Below are 20599 nucleotides of genomic sequence, written 5' to 3' on the forward strand. Positions count from 1 at the left end.
CATTACCTTGTCCGTGGTTGTTGTTTAACAATAAAGACAACAACTCCCATGATCCCACTCTACTTACTTCTTTTGTTTTGTTTTGATTGAGAGAAAGAAAATTACATACTGTGTGTTTCATCTAATTAAATTGCTGCGAGTCCTTTTCCTGTTACACACTGTAATTACTTAAACCCGTTTTTCAAAAATATAGTTTTAATAATTTACTCACCAATAATGCATTACTAAGAAAGACTGACAGTGTGAAATCAACTTTTGTTAATTGGCATTAAGCCCTGCAGTTTCATCAGCTAATATATCAATAGTTATTAGAGCACTTTGCAGCTGTGTGTAATTGAAGTTTGAGTCATGCTTGATAAGTTCCTTGACCCACATACTGCAATCATTACGTTACCATGGTCCGAACAGAATCAACAAGGTTGAAGCAAAACTTGAACTAGCTGAAGTTAATTTGTGTCTGTTCCTTTCTAATTCGAAGACTCCATATAGAACAACAATTACATTTTGTAAGAAACACAAAGCCTCCTTGAAATTAATATGTGATTTTTTTTCCCCCCCGTAAATCCTAAAACATGTCTTTCACATCCGGTTCAAACACACATTTAAGAATTAATGGAGCTGGAAGTAATTGTGTGAATGATAAAGCTGGAACGATTAGACAATAAGTAAGTAATTGATTGAAAGCCAGTCAGCCAAGCCAGTCGCCAGCTATTCTGATTATCAATTATCAATATCAATTTTTCCAAGCAAAACATCAAACATTTGCGGGTTCCATCTTCTTTAAATGTAAAGATTTGCTGCTTTTCTTTGTCATTTATGATAGTAACTGAAGAGTCTTTGGGTTTTGACTGGGTAATGATGGTAAACTGTGATCCGCATTTCGCACAATCTTATGACATTTTATAGATTAAATGATTAGTCACTTAATCATTAAGATAATCAGCAGATAAATCAATATTGAAATAGAATTGTTTGTAGGCTAGTGAATGACTCCAGCTCTGAAATCACTGCCTGACAAACCCTGAAGTCTGTTTATCAGTTTCTGAAATGACCCCTGGTCAGCTCGATATACTGCAGCAGGTGTTATAGTGAAAATTGCCTCCCCTGATGATCGTCTGTGTGTTTGAAATGTGGGTGGAGCCCTGCAGCTTCTCTGTGAAGGAGGTTTACTGGCCTCTTGGCTGTGTGTGTGTGTGTGTGTGTGTGTGTGAAGTATACTAGTCTTTTGCCTTTATTATGTCTTGCACATGTGTGTCTGTTTCCGTGCCTATGTCCATGTCTGACCATGTGTTGTCTGTTTGTACCAGTATACATTTACTGTAGTGTTCATGGCTGTAAGGCAGACCACTCCAGAGAGCAGAGTGTGTTTATTGAGCGTCTTTATGTCTGGCTTCAAGGCACGGCTGCTGCTGCTGCTCTGTGCACACTCAATCGTTCTCTTTCCTCCCCTGTCGTTAAGTTTTTAAGATTTCCCCAAAGCAGCAAATCCTTGTTTCTAGTGTTGTCAATAATTTTTCTATATTTAGTCTCAGTGCTGTGTCAAATATCCTTGTTAGTTTGTATCATATCTCGTTGTAGTCTACAAAAGTCGGGGCATTTTAGTGGTATCTCAAAGAAAACCATGACCATGTGTTTTATGAAGTTGTTTAGTCTTCTTAGTCAATATAATCTTTTAAATTATCAGATTATCTTGAACATTTCAGTCATAGTGTAGTCAAAATCATTTATCTGATAATAAAAAAACACAGGCTGAATGAATGCAGCTTTGCAGAAAGTGTCTGGTCTATTAATGTCATCAATTTAAAGAAATCTTAATTTTAATGCCGAATCAAATCAAAATCATTTTGTTGGAATGTGAAGGACGAATAAACAGTAGTTTTATGTCACCACATGCATGCAAGTATGTGTTATGTGTGTGTTTATGATTGCAAGGCGTAGTTTTAGACTGAACCTCCAACTCCTGTTTTACATAAGCTTACAATCTGGCTGAAACGTTAGCATTTCCCATACCATAGCCTACATACTTGCCTTGTGTCACATCATGTTCACATCACCATCCCACCGCATGAGACTCAGTGTTAATTTTGTCAACAAAAACTATGACGAGTTGTGTTCACTGATGACCATTTTTTCAATAACTACGACAAGGCGATGACGAGACAGCACCTATGTCTTTAAACACTAACTGTGTAGCTGAAGAGACAAAAAGTTTACCATTGTTTCTCAGTTGAAAACAATGACCACAATATAAAACCAGTTGTTACACTGCTCAAGAACCCGGCTTTAAACAGTAATCCCTTGGCTGTCAGCCCAGAATAAAATGTTGGCAATTAATGTTTCTGCAAACCACAGATAGTTCCATACGTATGTGTCACAGGCTATTTACCATATTGACATTTGTACAAAACATGTCATATATCGCTCACTTTGCTTGTTTATTACCTTACTTTCACATTGGCAGGTGGAGGGGATGGCAGTGGAGTTACAAACGACAAGGCTGCCAAGCGGGGCCGCAGTTCAAGTCTGCATTTCAGCATAAGTAAGTGTGAAACCACTAGATAGTTCTGATGAAGACATTATTTATAAGCATCACATCAGCCATGTTTGTGGGGACAAAACTGGGTGTTTTTAACAAGACCTCAGGACACTTCCAGCAGTGTTTGTGGCAACAAAAATAGGTAGGCTATTTTAAGCCAAACCATGATGTTTGGCCAGCTGACCAAGTGGTTTTTGTGCCTTAACCTGACCAGAGCATAAGCACAGCGTTGTGACAAGATAATAATAGACATTATCTGAAGAAACATTAAGTTTCAACTTATCTGTGGTTCTGCAGAAACGTATCCTGTCAACGATTATTTTTTTGATTGTGTTGTGGCTGTACTCTTCCATCATCCCAGCTGCACGCAAACGTCCACTCTCTACTCAAACTATACAGTCAGTGGCTGCATACAGACACATTATGAAACATAAAAGGCCATTCAAACACCACCAAATCAAATCAATGGGTTAAACTGTTCCAATCAAGATTTTCTCAATGTTGCTGCCAAATAAGGAAGTAGGACCATCTGAGCTCACATTCAAAAGACACAAAAGGGAAATCCACAGGACGACTGCATGTCCTGCCACTCAGACATAGAGAAGCTCTGTCAAGCCTCCATGTCATGTTCCCTCTCTTCCTCCTCTCCCTTGGCAGTGACTCGGTACAGTCATTTCTGATGACTCCCCATCTGTGCGAGGATATCACAGAAAGAGAGAAATCCTATTGGGTTTTTTAGACAAATTTTCACTCAGCGTGAAGTGGGATCTCTAATTCTCACTCACACAGGAAGTGTCACAGCTTGGCTGAAAGTGCTGGGATATTTTCCACACTGCTATGGCAATGTCTGAAGGGACAGTTGTGGTTATAAAAGGCTTTTTGTGTGCTGTTAAGATGGAGATTAATAGAGTGAAGAATTGGCATTTTACTAGCAATCAGCTGACAGTCAGCATCCTTTGGTTTAATCCTCATCAGAGCAGCAATGTTGACTCTAACCCTTTCTAATACAGATAAGTCACATTCTCTTACTAGTTTACAAGTGAAGTTTATCTAATTCTCAAATATTACGATGCCTTCTCTAAATTTTCAGTTACAGTAGTTCGTACCAGGGGATAAAAGCTTAAGGACACAAACACTGTGGCATAAATAATCCAAGAAAAAAATCTGTAACTCAATTACGCAGTGTGAAAAGGGATGCTGCAGCAATGCACCATGTGAGAAAAATGTGTTTCCTGAAGATTAAAGTATGTAAACCTATTCTACTAGTACCTAAATAAAAGTATGAACCTGAAAATTAGCATAATATGACCTCTTTAATATATATATAATAAATGTTTTATGTTTTATCCTAAAACTAGCTTATGTCTCCAAGCCAGATTTTTAGCTTTCTCCAGTCTTACACCCACCCACCCCAGCTTTAAAAGGAAGCGCTGTAGTATGTACAAAATAAACCTAAAGAAAACTTTTAATTTGTAATGAAATACTGCTGAAAGAAATGCTTAATAAGAGATTGTATTGAGCAACCGAAGTCCGTGTCTTTACTCCTCTCTCCATAAGAAAAGTATCAAGCCCTATAGTTGGCAGCAATGAATGGCAGATTGTAAGTCATCACAAAAATATGAGCAGTCAATAAAAGGAGAAGTTGGCACCTCATTGCGAGGTGCACTTACAACTTTCCATTAGACGGTAGACCATAAGCACACTTACAGAGATCTTACTACACATAAACTCAGCTGAAACTGATGCATAAAGAACATCCTAGTGAAACAACAGCCATGCATGCAATGTTTGCTTGCAGCATTGCATGCACACAAAACAAAAAAAACAGTGGAGCACAGCCAACACTGCAGGCGGCAGCAGCTGTGAGCAAGTGGCAAATGGAATAAAATAAAAGAGAGCAGAATAGATTTAACACACCTGCTCCAGCAGCCCAACGTGAATCAGTCCAGCTGGATTTTTGTCGGATTTTCCAGATGGCCAGTTAAGGAATGTTGGAAAGGTAATCTTTTATTTGAGCCTGCATTAATTTCAATCAGCTGAAAAGAGAGGTCACAGGAGCTCTTGGATCTCTCTGTCTCCTTTATCCTGCCCATTAGTGCCTATTATATCATTTCTGCAATTTCAAGCAATTTAAAAATACACATAAACACGCCAAAAAGGCTCAAGTGTAATAAATCATATTTAAGTGAGGTTAAGTGTGCTGGCTGAGTGTGCACAACTAGAGTATACATCCACACTCTGTATGTTTTGCTGGTCTGTCTGTCAGTCAGATGTTCATGGTCCCCAGAGGACTTTAGTGAACTCCTGACTTTGACATTTGTAGTTCAGAGTGAAATTTCAAAGTAATAACATTTTCTACAGATATTCATGGTTCCCAGAAGATACTATTCACAACTTTGAGAAATGATCCACTGACTTTTCTTCTAGTGCGATCAGCAGGTCAAAGTTTTAATGTATTCAGTGAAATATTTCAACATCTGTTCATGGTTGCCAGATTAATACGATTCTTATTGTGATGACTTTGTGACCTCCCTACATTTCCTCCAGCCAGACTATGAGGTTGATATATTTGTTTTTATTTTGACATACTGTATCTACAACTCATAGATGGATTGCTCTAATATTTTTGACATTTTTGTCCACCTCTGATTACCTGCTTGTGAAAACAAACGTCATTCCCATCAGCCTCTGCTGTACTTCGTGTTTAGCCATGCTACATGCTAGCTTTTTGGTATTATGGACAGGGGGGAAGAATTTTCCGAAATGGGCCCTTCATCCACACCAACTCCAGCACCATACACCCACCCACCCTTAGATCTAATACCGACTTACACAATTTCAAATAAGCTCTTGGTTATTTGCCTTGTAGTGACAAAGATGGAGTTTATAACAACTGGTCTAAATTTCATGTCATTGTACATCCATGCCATGCTCCGGGTTCATCCTTATTTGTCGTGTAAATACATATAAATTGTCAATTGAGTGTTATAGGTCATTAAGTAAATTGTTGTACTCGATTCCATTTAAGGGTAAACCACAGAGCTTTTTCATTGGCCCCCCAGGGCTTTGGGTCAGGGTCATCTGTACCCTTTGACCCCTCCGACGACGAGCATGGCATGCTAACACGATTAAGCAAAATGTTGACTATGGTAAACACTGTGCCTTCTAAATGTATGGCTGATAGCATTGCCATTGCAAGCTTATTAGCAATGTGATGTTAGCACTTAGCTCAAAGGTAAAATATTGTTAACTCATGTGACATGATACAACAAGACAGGAACCGGCTCATCAAAACACTGTCCAATAGCACTACTTCTCGTGTAAAGAGTACATTAACCTTATTATACAGTAACCAGACTGTGTTAATATCTAAGTAACACAGTACACAACAGTAAGTTACATTAAGAATTTCTCTTTGTGCTATAAATATGGGCCCAGTGAAACAGCAGCCAGTGCTGTATGAGTTTTGGAGTGTGTGTTCATGATGATAGGGTATTACTCTACGATAATGACAGGAGATGCACATGCTCAGCTAATGGCAGCTCTTGGGCTTTAAGCCAGCCCCATTAAGCAGCGGTAATGGTGCAAAGAGTACACAGGAAACCCAGAAACACAGCTGAAGGGCACTTATCACAGCACAAGTACATATGGAGGAGTGGGTGTCCAGGAATCCAACCATTGCTTCGAGGACCTTGTTGACGGAATGTATTATACATATTTTGGATACATACTGTAGTATTTGCTAGAATTTCCGATGCGCTGAAAAATACTAGTTCCGGGTCTCTTCCTTCATCCCTTACTCTAAAACATCAACATTTTACATTCAAACACAAATCAGAGACATAATTTTTCCTATTCCACTTTAACCATCAGTCATTGAAAACCAGAAAAAAGGTCTAAATTAATAATCTCCCCTGTGCTTGCCTTTCTTTTTCCCCCAGGAGTTTCTGCCTGATGCTTTTTGGAGCATAATGATTCGAGCTGGGCCTCACACCCCGACTGACAGAGGGGGGTTGTAGACTCAAGGTTGAGGAAAAGTCCAGAGGAAAGACAGAGAAACAAAGGAAGATATGTGACTAAAGAGAAAAAGAGATAAAGGGAGGTGGATGCTGCTTAAAAGAGAGAATAAAGCAGTAAAGGTGAAAGAGAAGACAAGATAAGAGAAAAGAGAGGAAGGAAAGGACTGGGGCGGACCAACAAAGAATGATGAAATATTTAAAGAAACAAAGAAGACAAGCAGACAAAGAAGAGGAGCCGAGGAGGCCCTCAGCAGACAGAGATTAACTCCCCCTCTGTCAGACCACCTGCCTGCTCTGCAGCACGACTAACACTGTCTGCAGATAAATATCGATATTTTCAGTATCTAAATCTCACAACTGTAGCAAGTAAATTACTAGAATATCAACATCCAAGAAGCATTTAAGCTTTATCCTTTTATAAAACAATATCCTGACAGCAGTGTAATGCCATTGAGATGTCATGTCGTGCATCCTTGTTCCTGTAGATAATAATCAATACCATTGTGTTTAAGGAGAACAGAAGCATCAATAAAGAAAGTTGACCCATGTCATAGTACAAAAATATCATCAGCTCTAAAATGAAATCCTTGAGAATTGAGAATGCCAAATGGCGCCAAGCCCAAGATGCAGGAGCGGGAGATGCACTTTCATCAGATTAATGAAATCCATCACTGAAGTAGGAGCACAGAAACAAGCTCTAGGAATTATTAATCAGTGCCTGAGTTATGATTTCAGTTCTGGTAAGATATTGCGTTCTGAAACTTCAAGGTGATTGCTGATGGAACACGACGACTTGCAGGAGGTTGGATCATCGGTCATTTGATCCAGAGCCCTCCAGGAGGCTGGTATTAAAATCTTCAACAGTAGCTCTGTCTGATGCATGCTAACACTTAAGAAATTGTTGGTGGCTGAGCTGTTTTTTCATAAGATATTGCATGCACACATCTTCTGAAAACACGAAGACAAAATCCTGGTGCTTGTTCTCGTCTTAGTTATAAAGTAATAATATTTTCTTCAAAGTTTAAGTAAAGTTCCCATTAAATTGCCAGTTCAGTATTATTTTCGTCAGCATGTTTACATGTTTCTTGTAAAAACAAGCAGCTAGGGAGGGTCTTGTCGTAGCAGCTACATTTAGCAGCAGTTAGGGCCCGTGTCCACATCGCGTTTTTTTTTTTGGAAAAGCGCTGGCTGTGTGCTCAGGAAAGCTGGGATGAAGCGCTCGAGCACTGGGAGAAAAAAACGCTGCGTCTTGTCTCTGACAACAATATCTTGACAGCCACCTCGCCAAAATCGAGTCGTTTTAGCATAAAAGTGTATGCAGGGGCATACTGCCGATGCCTGGCTTGTCCACTCTGCTTAGCCCAGAGACACAGCTGCGAACGAAAGGAGTTGGTGTGTTTCAAGGGGAAAGTTGAGCTGGCAGTCCGCACACCAGCACCAGCAACACAGACATGCTAGCACACATGTATAAATGCTCACTACAGTGTGGACCACTTGAGTAGGTTACGGTGTAGGCTACGGGTGGAGCCTACATATTAGCATATATCAGCCTTCATACATCCATAGCAGCATCATAAAAATTATGAAAGCATTGCTTTGGATACCAAAGGAATACCAACAAAACAACTTTTTGCCATTGTTGGGCCTAATACTGGCAAGTGAGATATAAACCAAAACATATGTGATAAAAACAATTCAACATCAGTTTTGACCTCAGGTGAACTTTAAGCGGGCCAAAAGGGTCCTTCAAGCAAGTTAATCGATTCAAAAACCGGTGCATAATCATCCTTTGTTGTGGAAGATATTTTGACAACTGGCCTGATAAAAAAACACACGTGTAAATTGTAAAAATGAATGATGGTTGAATTCCATTCAGCTACTTCAGTTTCAGGGTCCTGGTATTGTTCATGCTGGCTCTCTGTCTCACTGTCATGGCTTATCGGGACACTTGAATAGAAAAGAAATATGATTTACCTGTGCACACCTGTGCCTTTTTACCATGACAAATCAACATGTCTGCTGTGAAATAACCAAACTGGACTGATAATTAAGCATCCAAACAGTGTTAAAGCAAACACATTCTAAAAACAAAGCATAACAATTGCCTGCAACATGAAAAGGTCCAAAAGACTGGGCAGCACCCGGTTTCTCTTCTCCATTAAAACCATCAGTCAAACCATTTACTGTTTCAAATCTGATTCATCTCTAATATTTTAAAATCATCTGATCTGATTCTCATATAAAGTATATAGTATTTCTATTGCTCAGTTTTTCACAAGTCTGGGAATCTGTTTGTTCATCCAAACAGATGAGACACAAAGCTTTGAAGTTCAGCCCTGCAGGGACTCAATGTGCCAGGAAATCCTGCTCGTCGGTGTCATCGGCCAGATGAACATCATTTCAGTATCTCTACCTCCTTAATCAATCACTGTCTGTCTTGCTCTCACTTCACTCTCTCTCCTCAGCCTCTCACTCTCTCTTTCTCTCACTCTGTCTCTCTTCGCGCGATTAGATGGATGGAGAGCATGAAAGCGAACCTAGACAGAGAACTTGGCCAAGCCAAGTGCCAGACCATCTGCCTGGCCAAGGACTTCTCCATTCCAGACAGTGACCATCTGAACCTTGGCAACAACAGTTTGTGCTGCTGGAATACTGACCTTCTATCATTCATGTAATACTGCCTGGAAAGTCAAAGAAGAATGTGATAATTAATCCAAGAAGGAACAGAAGCAGAAAGATCTGACATTGTTCGACCCTATTTACAATAGTTGTCTTGATGCCAAAAACAAATTTACACAAAGCAAACAATAGTTTGTTTGAAGGACGCATGATAATATCAGCACGTCATTGGTATCAGCTGATGACAGGCTGATAAGATAACACCTTTATTATGCACAATGCAACGCGAACTATGGAGGTTTTTTTTATTTTGGCCCTCTGCATCCGCAAGTGGGTCATCATGATAAGACGAGGCATAATAATATGTTAATTTCACCACAAGAAAGACTTGATGTTCTCTACAATTATATGGCAAAAAAATATGTGCATATATCGACATCAGGGATTGGCCACAATGTATACAACATAGGTCAACAAACAAAAGAGAGGAGAGTACGCAAGATTAATAGTCTAAAGCCTTGCTGGTGGTTCCTAGCAAAGTTCCTCGCATCACACAATATGAAAGTGTGATGCGAGGAACAAATAATATACTGCAAATTTTCTGTTGACCTAACCAATGGGACTAAAAGTGTCAAGTTTGGGCAGGTGGGCCCAAACCTTTTGCCTTGGAGGGCCAAAACTACAATTTTATGATGGGCCACAGGCTATCAGCAAACACCTGTATTGTATTGTAATTAGGGCTGTCAATTGATTAAACTATTTAATGGATTGATAGCCCTAATTGTAATTTTTTTTGGTAACGGACAAAAAAGCACTGAAAGGATCTTCTTGGAACCGTGAATAGGAAAATGTAATTGTTTATCTGCTGTCTGGCTTTTTAAACATGGAGACTTTTAGCCTAAGGATGATGCTACACAAAAAGTCAGGGAGTCACCATAAATTTGATTTTCAACTTTCACAGCAAATTTCTTGCCATCAATCCAGTAATCTGGATCTGGACCAAATTATTGGAGAGACTAACTGACTGGCAAAAGGTGCAGATGCCAGATACCAGTAGTGCAAAGCCATTACAGAGCTATTAGCCTGATACAGTTACCCAGGGCAATGAGATAACCAATATCCTTGTGCAGGAACCTCAAACACGTCAATATCATATTAGTGCACATCAGTTCTCTGTAATATCTTAACGGTTACACACAGTTTAATCGACAAGTCGATTTATACTGAAGGTGGATCCATGGGGTAACTACAGGAAATATTCAGTCTATGAAAATAGTGACAGTATGTGCACTTCATATGTATCAGTTTATCATATGGAAAAGGTGAGATGAGGAGAAGCGCAAAAGAAATAAAACTGTAGCAAAATTACAGAGCATAGAAAGGACAGAGCTTCTTTGTGATGCTTTTAAGATGGCTAATTCGCCAAATGAGTTTCTCCTGTTGTTGGTTTTTCAATGCAAATGGCAGATAGGCGTGTCACAATCTATTATCATAGGCACAGGATACAAAGAAGGTCTCATCTGTGGGACAAACAGGCTGCAGCAATTTTGGCACCTTTGCCAGCTTTAAAGTGGGGGAGGGAAACTCCAGATGTTCCTGTTTATTCAGTGCAAAGGCTGTGTGGAAAGACTTCTAATGGGTTTTTCTACCAAAGTGAGCAGCTTAAGCCACAACTGTAGTTGGCCTACATTTATTTCCACAGGCAAAAAAGACAGGGTTAGAAATAAAACTGCTGTCAATCATGAGTGGGGGTGGTGACTGTGTACTGTAGTATTGGGGACTGGGGAAAATGTCCTCACAAAGCAGGAATGTCCTCACAGTGCAGGTACAAAACTATTATTTGCACTCCTTCACATCTTGGATAATTTCTCAAGTGCCTCTTTAATATTGTCTTTAGCCGCTTTTGTGTCAATCAAGAAAAATGCCTACTCTACTTCAAAAACGCACACACATACACACACACACACACACACACACACACACACACACACGGAAAGAGAAAAACAGCCATCAGTAATCGCTTTTGCACCCATGTGTGAGCTTGTTAAGCAACATTTGCAATGACAGTATTCCCATATGTGGCTGAAGGTTAATGTGTTGTGAATTTGACCTATTTCAGAGGAGCCACTCTGTTGATGATGAGGTCACAAAGAACACCGACCACATGACTACAATTACTAATGCTGCTGTCAGTCTACATCAGCATGCCTCCAGTTGTTCATTAGACGTCTTCCATTGTAGAACAGGTTTATTATAAAGTTTATATAAGAGCATGCCACTCACATGGCAGGATAATGTTTTGCCAGCGAGCAATATGTTGGATATCTATTATATGCTCACTCATGCACATCTTTCCAGTCTGTTGCATTGATCTGTTCATTACCAGCCCGTCAATTGGACCTCTACAATACAGTATATCTACAGTATGTGTCCCAGTTTAAAAGCTAATTGTAAAACAAAGACCTCATTTCACTTTCCTCTATGGGGAAAAATATTTAATTTTGGCTGTTATTCCAGACGGGATTCTTTATTGGCTCCATCTTCTCCCTGCTGGATGTTACTGCTTACTCCCGAGTCATAATTTAGCTTATTGTATTATCTGCACAACCCTTCTTTCTGTGTGTCCCAGTTTTTTGTCTGTTACAGTGCTTCGGGTGGACTGGGCAGTAATCTCATGAAACGGATCAAAAACACAGAAACTGTTAAGTATCGAGGATGACACATGTTAAGAGTACACATATTAAAGCTGAGTTGTACACTACATTGTTGATACCACCCTCTAACAACGTGTCAGGTCGCCCTAGGAAATATATATCGTTTGTGACTAAAACTTTCTTCCTCCTACAGAACAGTATAGAGAGCTTTTGACACTGGTATGAACTGGGTCTTACACACAAAACACATATTGAATTGTTTTGAGTAGGGGTCGACTGAAATAACTTTTTCAGGGCTGATACTGATTATTAGAAATCAAGGAGACCGGAACCGATACATTTGCAGTAAAAATTTAATTTGTAAACATGTAAACATTTATTTGATAGATTTAGTTACAAGTTACTTTGCAGATTTAAATAATTCAGTGTGTTTATTGGCTATGTTTTATGATTGACTGAAGCTATCAGATATAGTTGTGGATGGGACATTGTGTAAGAGGATGCTGCATCAGAGCCAAAGTAGCACATTTTTATATTAGTTTGTTTTATCAGCAATCTGACAGAAAATTCCCTGATACCTTAAAACAACCTGAAATTAAACAAAATGCTGATGTAAGTACTGACACACAAACACGTTTGTTTTCTATCTCCTTAAAATAAAAATTGATACAGGCTGTATTGCAAAGCTTCTTATCTACATGATCATTTATAATCATAAATCCCAACAAACAATACCAGACTTGTGCACACGCTGCAAAAGGCCAACTAGGTGGCTTGACAACTAAGAAGCCTTTTTTGTCTGGGAGTTTGTTTTTTACTAAAGCAAACTAACAGAAATCCAGCTACAGTATAAAGGTCAGCACATGTAGCTAATATCATGAGCGGTACTGGAAAAATGCTAACTCTCCTGGTTATTTCATTCGAATCACCTTGCTATCTTCCTGTGGTTTCATGGGTGTGAAGACACTTTTTTCCAGTCCAGCCCATTTACAGTTTCACAGTGACAATAAAGGGATGCCAGCTTCACCGAGCAAATTCATTACACCTCTCTGCCACAGAAAAATAGCAGTGGTGTGATAGGGTGGGGATGCTTTAGATATATTTGCAGACCTATTCTCATTTTATCTTTCCATGACACAAGAACCTGCTTCATTTTTGCATGCCTTTTGTTACTGCTCCACTCAGCACCTTTCCACTCCAAACCACAACAGCTTTTTCCCCTGACGATGTTGAATAATGTCTTTTAGCCTTTATTACCCTAAGCTCAGGAGTTAACAGCTCCCATTCTTCATTGTCAGGAGCAGTGCTAGGCTACAGTCTTTACCTTATGTGACCAACATGAGGAATACAGAGACTTACAGGAAAATAACTTAAATACCTGGCGAGCAGTTTGTTAAATGGGTCTACATTAAACTGGCTAACTACTAACTACTTTGCAGGAAAGGAGGCACAACTTTAACAGCAATTAGCATGGTGGAAAGTATGATTACAGGGTGGCGTGTAGGTGTTTAAGTTTACCTGCAATCTGGATTCAATCTCTAAATGAAACAAAACACATTTTACTCCAAAACAAAAGAGCTGCATGTATATTTCAACTTATGAAGTTCTTGTATTAATGCAAACAATTGCATACTTATACATCAAGCATGACCAGTCAAAGTGAGTCCAGTGGTGTTTCATCCCTGATCTGGTCAGACAATCTTTGGTTTTATTTCACCAGTCACACATCAAACCAATCCAACAAGCTAAAAGATGCAAAGATCTCGAGGCGGGGTGTTGATTCACAGTGGGATCAGCAGTACTAACAATCATTTTACATTACAGGGAGTTTTTTTAATTCAACTTTAATGATAATGATGCTTTTTAGTTTGTCTAGTTTGACCATGATTACAACCTTTCTGAAACTGTAACTTTCTTTTAGTTGCATAACCTCTCAATTATTATCCAAATCCAAAAACAACAATAAAAGCTGGCTTCAAGGTAAGGTTTTCATGTGTGAATTCAAGAAAAAGAAGCATCCAGACCTTGCTGTTGTCACATTCTTCATCTTGTTGTGGAGGAATATTATGAAACAGACAAGAGAAGATGCTGCCCACTTCCTCTTTAATTACCATGTCTTATTAGCAATGCTTGGATCTGAGCTAAATTTTGATCAGGTCTCTGCATTTTTTCCTCACCCTCTTTGCTTCTGTGTTGCTCTCCGCCTTTCTACTTCATCTCTTTCCATGAGCCGTTTGCATAAATGACCTGGCACGTCAGCACAGACCCAGCAAACCGTCCCAGCTGCAGTCAGCACCCACGGTGAAGACGCGAGAGGCTGGAATGTAGACACAGACTGCTCTCAGCTGGTGAATCCGTCCAGCAAACAACAACACACAGAGAAAATGCATACAGTAGGTCTACATTTAACAATGCAGTTCACGGAATTTCCCTCAGTAGTATAAACCTTCCTATCACAAAGCCAACACATTAAAAACTTACTAAACTCGACAGAAGACTGAGGTGATTTTTAAACAAATGGATCAAGGAATGTGCTGAAAAATGTCCTTGGAGAGATCGAGCTTTGAGCATGTTTCTTTTACAGAATATTTAAAGTATGTAATGTATTCAAAGTAGCAGAGAAGACAGTTTGTGTTTGACATTACTGGGATGGTATGAATTCTAATGTCCCATAATTTCTAAGGGCTCTTTGTTTTCTCGCCTCTGTTGTCGAACTGTTACATACCCACTGTGTAACCATAGTGACAGCAATGGAAATCCAGACAGCTGGAATTAAGAACAAATTCTCCGAAAAATAAGAACAGATTGACATTTTTAAGGACATTTCTCAGTTGTGGTTAAAAAAAAAAATACTTGGCAAAAACTCTGAAGCACAAAATTAACACCAGCCACCAGCCAAACGCTTTTAAAATATGCAAGTGGCTGGTAGATCTGCTTCACTCACCAGCCAAAAAAACAATGGTATTTTTTTCCAAAATTTGACTGACCATTTGGTTGGTGGACAAAAAAAGTTCTTTCTGGTAATAGTTCTAACAAATTATAGTATAACCAGTAACCAGTAGAAGTAACCAGTATAAATCAGACTCAGTGGTGCTGTGTCATGTTTCTGCCCACACACACAGATATAAACAACTTTTCAAAGGATGTATATATATCAACATATAAGATTACTAACATCTGGGATAGACCTTTTATTTTGTCTTTTTTTGGGCGTTTTCTTTCACCCATTTTGGATCCCACCTATAAACACTAACCAAAACAGGAATGGTAAGACCTCTGAACTGAACCTAGGTTTCTGCAGCACCGATAGTTTTCCCTCTGCACCACCTGGCGCCTGATTTCTCCAAACGCCAGTTGAACTCAAACCATGCTTATGAAACAGATTGCTCTGGCACTCATGTAACAAATTGCTGACGTACCAGGCTTTATCTGCGGCTCAGAGCTGACACTTTTACCATATACTGCTGCCTTTATAAGAGGCTTATGTATTTATGCTTCATGTGATCTCCTCATGGGCTCATCAGTTTGTTCAGAACAGCGAACCACCATGACTAACTACCTTTAAAATTAGAGCAGTCTGCCGGTGGATCTGAGGGACTCTCACTGTGGATTCTTTTAAAAGAAATCTCAAGACACATCTTTATAGTCTGGCTTTTACTGAGGGCGCCTTGTCACGTTTTATCATTGGTTTTTAATCCATTGTCTATATTTTTAAATATATGTTATTGACCTTTACTTATTTTAATATTTTATTGATTATTTTTGTGATTCTTGTGAGTCTTGCAAATTGTATGTAATGTTATCCAATTTTGTTTTCCCCCTTTTTTGGTGCTTGCTGGTTTATTTTGCACCGTGTAGCACTTTGGGCTGCATGTCAGCATAAAAGATGTTTAAAAAGAGTTTACATTTTTTTGTGTGTATCTCATTTGTAGTAGCACTAAACATATCATAGCACGGATTGTATTAAGGTTATTACAACATGTTCACTATATAGCATAGTAGAGACATGAAGTAAGAAAGAAGGCACATGAGGAATGAAAATGAAACACGTGAAGTATTTTGTGCTGCAGAGAAACTATTATCTATATTTACACTGCTATCAGTTCCCATAGGCAAAATACAGAGCTGGATTTGACCCTGATGAACTCCAGTGAGGATGTCTGTGTGTGTGCATCAGTGTGTGTGTGAGAGATAGCGTGTGAGTGTGGGTGGTAGTATCATCCACCGTGGATGTGCTCTCACTCGTTGCCCCTCTCCCCACTCATTGCTCTCTTATGTTCACTCAACTCTTCAGCACCGTCTCATTCAGTGCAGCATACAGTTCTACCTATAGTAAATGATAAATTCATAATCTGTATGTTCAAATGTATCATGTTTAGGTAACCCCTTATATTCAGGTCCTTACAATAATAATAAGAGTTCAGTAATGGGCTATAATGCACCTCTAAGTAAGCCCTTACAAGATGCTTATCAACATTATTAGATTACAGACATTTTTAAACACTTTGCTACTATGCTTTTTATTGCTTTATTGAGATGAATGCATACTTTTTTTATGCATTGATAACATTTCTAAGGAGACTTTTTATCTAATAAATAATGCTTATTACAGGGTCGTAAATATAAAGTCTTACTAATGTTTATGAAAAGCAAAATACATCACAGGACATTGTGCCTGACTACCACACGACACGTGGGAAATAAACAAATCACAAGCCATTAGGCGTCAGCACTGATGATAGACCGTACCACAAATGTGAGTTGACGTTGCTTAGCATGCAAGAAATGTGAACACAGCACATCACACATCACTACTGTTAGCCTCATGCCTGCGAGTGTGATGTGGGATAAAATTACGTAAGTAGATTCGATGACACCTCATCGAGCCTCCCAACAAGGTAGCTCCGCCATCGGATGGATGGACCACCCGATTCTCACTGCAGTGGCACTGCAGCGGCCTGCATACTGTAGTTGACATGTATTGACCACTGCGGTGTCACCAGTGCGCTCAAAGAGTGTGCTTGTTTATCAGTGTCTCTGTTCACTTAACAGCACTATTATTATTACTTGAAAAGCTCTGTACATTGAGTCAGTTCACTTTGTGACTATTAAAGGGACAGATTGGTTTCTGGGGATGATTCCATTTTAATGCAACGTGGGTGTTACATTATTCAAATCAGTTATGAGAAATTTACACTCAAGAAATTTCAAAGCTATAGGCAGTCCAATGAAGAAAGAAGATGAGCAGTCAGACGAAAAAAGTTGTCAAGAAGCTGACATTTTTTCACCAGATGCTGTTAATCCCAATTGAGAAGACAACGTGTGTGCAAAATTACATCAAGTACAGTGGGTAAAAGTTGAACCGGGAAGTTGGTCTGTCAACTGCTGTGGATGTTTGGGTCAAAATGTACCATTTGCCTTCATTCTTACTTTAGAATAAGCTTGGCTAGCATGTGGGCTTGTTTAAAATGTGTCTGGTCAATTTACTGGTCGTGTTTTTTTTGCTTGTTTTGACTTCTTAACAATGAATTCTAACAACGTTAATGCGTTCCATTATGCCAGAAGTTACTTTGGTGAATACAAAGTTATTACAGTTGCCAGTTTATTAGGTACGCCCAGCTAAAACATCAAAATGGGACTGTTGAACTGTAAAATGAGCTATTTCTGGTATTTAGCCTTCCCTTGTGATATAAACATCTTGGACAAAATAACCATTTCACTGAAAGGAGCTTTTTGTCACAAATGTCCTAGTCATAAATGCATGTCTGAGCAGGCTTAGACCCCTAAAACTGTGATTATCACCTGTGGGACCAAAGAATAATGAGAGGGGAATATTCAATAGCCATTACTTTTTTCTACTGGCTTTTCTGATATAAATAACATCCACACTGCTGCTGCAAGCCATTCAATCTGTTTCAGTGTACTAAAGCCAGATGCTATCTGACAAGAGAGCCGTTTCTTTCACCATAGCTCTGTTGTGATGGCCACAGGAGCTTTAGGACCCTCTGAATGAGCGAGAGACGCAGAGATTAAAAAAAAGAAACACAAAGATAAAGATACAGACAGACAGATAGCTAGATAGAAAAAAAGAAAGCAGATAGCTGCAGCTTTAAGGTGTAATACAGACTGAAGGTTACAAGAGGAGACAAGAGACAGGAACAAATTGGAGATTTGTACGGATATGTAGCATTAGTGAAGTGAAGGAAATAAAACGAAAGGTTAACCATGAGAAAGGCGGACTGCTAAGAGGAAAAGCAAGGATAGAGACCCTGTTTGAATCCATCAAGGAGAAAGATTAACTCTAGAATAGGTTGTAACTAGGGCAACACGATAAGGTAAAAAAAATCAAATTGACACATTGAAATATGATTCATGATTAGCTGGAAAGATCATTTTTGCATCACTATTTTTATCAAAAATAATAAAGTCATGATGATGTGACATTTTTGATGTCTGTACCAAACAAACATGTTTTCTTACATCTGCAGAACAAGATTTATTTTTATTTTGAACATAGCCATATTGCAATTTTGATAATATCTCAATTAACTGTGCAGCCCTAGTCGTCATCAATCATGACAACTAGTATAGAGTCTTACTACCAGTTATTTCCTACATAAAATGCAAATGTTGTGAGATATATTACATTTCCATACGGCAAACATTTTCTCCAAAATTCTTGAAGAGGCTTCTTTGGAATTAAGTAATTATCCTACTCATATACAAGTCTTGAACAGCAGTTAATGGGACATTTATAGTCACAAAATAACTTTTTTACCCAACCCCTCCACACAATCACACACACTTGCACAGACAAAGTCAAACCCCCATCTGTCTCGATGCAGTTATTGCTTTGTCCCCAAGCCCACAAACAGGAAGCACATCCTATGTCCTGATTGTACAGACTGCACACTCACTCACACACACACACACACACACACATACACACAGACACACACACACACACACACACACACACACACACACACACACACACACACACTCCATGGGATATGCACCTAATCTCAGCTGGAGGGGAAAGGGGATGCTGGTAATAGTCACTCTCTCCTGTGTCTTTATTTCCTCTGGAGGATGTTCACAAATAATTTCACATGAATCTGTCCTCTTTTATTCCAGCAACCCTCCCACAGGGAAATCCAAAAATTAACTTTTTAATTCAACAAAAGCTACAACAAAGAACTCCTCTGTGCACTTTTGCAATGGATTCAAGTCATATTTTGGTGAGAAAGTCATCTGCTATATGAGAGTCTGGACTGTCTGAAAGCCTTCGCAGTGGAGCAATGATTCATGCAGTGACACAAGGAGAGAAGGGTTTCCTTGGAAATACACGACAGGCTTTTCACTCTGATTTGAAAAGTACAGTTTTTACAGACAGTCACACACACACTGAGAGACACACACACATTGAGCGGGGTTAGGAAGCTTTCTGACAGGCAATGAGCTCATGAGATCTGAATGTCTTCCTGCGGTGAATGCTTTTCTGTGGCTTTTCTCACAACTATTTTCCTTTTTTCTCACACTTTTTGTCTGCTTCCCTTCACACACACACACACACACACACACACACACACACACACACACACACACACACACACACCACAGAGAGAGAGAGACACAACTAGCTTTCCAAGTGTAATTCTTCTATCTGCTCCATTTAGAGTGAATATAAGAAACAAAAAAAAGCTTAATTCTGGATTTAGTATTCTTAATCTGATAAGCTGTTGTGTATTTTTCCTACCAAAGGAATAGCAGGTTTTGGGTTGCTAGGTTGGCGATTTAGCCCCCAGTTTAATGTGTCTGTCCGTGTGTCGGTGTGTGTGTGAGAGTGTGCGGGTAAACATTCAGCTTGACAAATGGCCAGTGGTCTAAATCAGACTCAATTAAGATTTATGGTGGGCGAGGTGCCCCGAGTAAAGAATTTAGACGGTAAAAGTGTGGATGTGCCTCGATTCGTGTGTGTAAATGTTCATTTTCTAATTTAATTGTACAAATAAAATCACTATAAATGCAGATAAAAATGTAATACGATAATCAACAAGATTTGTCAGAGCTTTCATATCTTTAAACATATCTTTTATGCAATGAGAGTCTTTACAGCCTTTCAGTTAACAGCAGAAGCTGTACCATAAACACGCTGAAAATGGCTTTCAGACGTCTTTCTAACCACACGTGTGCCTGACATCAGAGCAGCGTGGGCCTCCTTCATAATTGGGGTGTTTGCAGATATGTAATTGCAAACACACTTAACACAGCTGGAACGCTACTTTGAATTATATAGAATTCACGTCAGGATGGTTAAATATAAAGTGCTTGCTAAAGATAAAACAGGCATGTACATGTGTGTGTTCTTGTATTTTTATCTCTGTGATGGCTGTGACCATTTATATTGCATGTATCGTACGTGAAAATGTTGCGGTTATTTTTCTAATATCAAGCTTTGTATGTAATTTTTCTCACTTCCAATTTGTGTGTTTTGTTCAGCTCGTCCTCATTGGGAAAATAACTGTTTAGGTCGACTGTGAAAGCAGTATTTTAATTTTTTTATTTATTTAATTTTTTATTACACATCAGTGCGACAAAGGTCCGGTAGGTTTGTTGCTGATACACTTCAACAGTCATGTTGTTTTGGGAACGGTGATATATGGTGTGTTGGTAGTCACTGGGAATCAACCTATTCAGTTGTTATGTATAAGGATGTGTTGGGTTTTGTTTATGTTGCTTATTGCTGTTTTTATGACATGTACAAAGGG

At 39.1% G+C, this 20599-nt stretch overlaps 1 protein-coding gene across 2 annotated transcripts in view; it reads right to left on the reverse strand.

The window, feature by feature from the left end:
- Positions 1-20599, reverse strand: part of coro2ba (coronin, actin binding protein, 2Ba) — a 58492-nt gene that overhangs the window by 25971 nt on the left and 11922 nt on the right. The window contains exon 5 of one of the 2 annotated variants that reach the window (XM_084360863.1): positions 14006-14145. The exons of the other annotated variant lie outside the window; for it this stretch is intronic. The gene's annotated coding sequence lies outside the window, so the exon portion shown is untranslated. The remainder of the gene's footprint in view (positions 1-14005; positions 14146-20599) is intronic. 2 annotated transcript variants of the gene reach the window in all.

The sequence above is a fragment of the Pagrus pagrus genome, assembly GCF_965226575.1.
Source record: "Pagrus pagrus genome assembly, chromosome: 1".
NCBI classification, from domain to species: domain Eukaryota; kingdom Metazoa; phylum Chordata; class Actinopteri; order Spariformes; family Sparidae; genus Pagrus; species Pagrus pagrus.